We start from the raw sequence: 2588 nt of genomic DNA on the forward strand, positions 1-2588 counted from the left end.
TGAGGAAGATCATCGCGGAATGGCTTACCCCAATTGGACTCTCCTGTGGATTTGTGGCATCGGACAACGCCAGCAATATTGTGTGTGCATTAAATATGGGCAAATTCCAGCACGTCCCATGTTTTGCACATACCTTGAATTTGGTGGTGCAGAATTTTTTAAAAAACGACAGGGGCGTGCAAGAGATGCTGTCGGTGGCCAGAAAAATTGCGGGACACTTTCGGCGTACAGGCACCACGTACAGAAGACTGGAGCACCACCAAAAACTACTGAACCTGCCCTGCCATCATCTGAAGCAAGAAGTGGTAACGAGGTGGAATTCAACCCTCTATATGCTTCAGAGGTTGGAGGAGCAGCAAAAGGCCATTCAAGCCTATACAATTGAGCACGATATAGGAGATGGAATGCACCTGTCTCAAGTGCAGTGGAGAATGATTTCAACGTTGTGCAAGGTTCTGATGCCCTTTGAACTTGCCACACGTGAAGTCAGTTCAGACACTGCCAGCCTGAGTCAGGTCATTCCCCTCATCAGGCTTTTGCAGAAGAAGCTGGAGGCATTGAAGAAGGAGCTAAAAGGGAGCGATTCCGCTAGGCATGTGGGACTTGTGGATGCAGCCCTTAATTCGCTTAACAAGGATTCACGGGTGGTCAATCTGTTGAAATCAGAGCACTACATTTTGGCCACCGTGCTCGATCCTAGATTTAAAGCCTACCTTGGATCTCTCTTTCCGGCAGACACAGGTCTGCTGGGGTTGAAAGACCTGCTGGTGACAAAATTGTCAAGTCAAGCGGAACGCGACCTGTCAACATCTCCTCCTTCACATTCTCCCGCAACTGGGGGTGCGAGGAAAAGGCTCAGAATTCCGAGCCCACCCGCTGGCGGTGATGCAGGGCAGTCTGGAGCGACTGCTGATGCTGACATCTGGTCCGGACTGAAGGACCTGACAACGATTACGGACATGTCGTCTACTGTCACTGCATATGATTCTCTCACCATTGAAAGAATGGTGGAGGATTATATGAGTGACCGCATCCAAGTAGGCACGTCACACAGTCCGTACTTATACTGGCAGGAAAAAGAGGCAATTTGGAGGCCCTTGCACAAACTGGCTTTATTCTACCTAAGTTGCCCTCCCACAAGTGTGTACTCCGAAAGAGTGTTTAGTGCCGCCGCTCACCTTGTCAGCAATCGGCGTACGAGGTTACATCCAGAAAATGTGGAGAAGATGATGTTCATTAAAATGAATTATAATCAATTCCTCCGCGGAGACATTGACCAGCAGCAGTTGCCGCCACAAAGTACACAGGGAGCTGAGATGGTGGATTCCAGTGGGGACGAATTGATAATCTGTGAGGAGGGGGATGTACACGGTGATATATCGGAGGGTGAAGATGAGGTGGACATCTTGCCTCTGTAGAGCCAGTTTGTGCAAGGAGAGATTAATTGCTTCTTTTTTGGGAGGGGTCCAAACCAACCCGTCATATCAGTCACAGTCGTGTGGCAGACCCTGTCACTGAAATGATGGGTTGGTTAAAGTGTGCATGTCCTGTTTTGTTTATACAACATAAGGGTGGGTGGGAGGGCCCAAGGACAATTCCATCTTGCACCTCTTTTTTCTTTTCTTTTTCTTTGCATCATGTGCTGATTGGGGAGGTTTTTTTTGGAAGGGACATCCTGCGTGACACTGCAGTGCCACTCCTAGATGGGCCCGGTGTTTGTGACGGCCACTAGGGTCGCTAATCTTACTCACACAGTCAGCTACCTCATTGCGCCTCTTTTTTTCTTTGCGTCATGTGCTGTTTGGGGAGGGTTTTTTGGAAGGGACATCCTGCGTGACACTGCAGTGCCACTCCTAGATGGGCCCGGTGTTTGTGTCGGCCACTAGGGTCGCTAATCTTACTCACACAGCTACCTCATTGCGCCTCTGTTTTTCTTTGCGTCATGTGCTGTTTGGGGAGGGTTTTTTGGAAGGGACATCCTGCGTGACACTGCAGTGCCACTCCTAGATGGGCCCGGTGTTTGTGTCGGCCACTAGGGTCGCTTATCTTACTCACACAGCGACCTCGGTGCAAATTTTAGGACTAAAAATAATATTGTGAGGTGTGAGGTATTCAGAATAGACTGAAAATGAGTGGAAATTATGGTTTTTGAGGTTAATAATACTTTGGGATCCAAATGACCCCCAAATTCTATGATTTAAGCTGTTTTTTAGTGTTTTTGGAAAAAAACACCCGAATCCAAAACACACCCGAATCCAAAACACACCCGAATCCGACAAAAAAAATTCGGTGAGGTTTTGCCAAAACGCGTTCGAACCCAAAACACGGCCGCGGAACCGAACCCAAAACCAAAACACAAAACCCGAAAAATTTCAGGCGCTCATCTCTAATAAAAACACCTTGGCTGGGCAAATATATCACAATATATAGCCCCAGAGGCTATATATGTGATAATTACCCCTGCCAGAATCCATAAAAAAGCGGGAGAAAAGTCAGCGAAAAAGGGGCGGAGCTTTCTCTCTCAGCACACTGGCGCCATTTTCTCTTCACAGCTCCGCTGGAAGGAAGCTCCCTGGCTCTCCCCTGCA

This window comes from Pseudophryne corroboree, chromosome 8 (genome assembly GCF_028390025.1).
Source record: "Pseudophryne corroboree isolate aPseCor3 chromosome 8, aPseCor3.hap2, whole genome shotgun sequence".
NCBI classification, from domain to species: Eukaryota; Metazoa; Chordata; class Amphibia; order Anura; family Myobatrachidae; genus Pseudophryne; species Pseudophryne corroboree.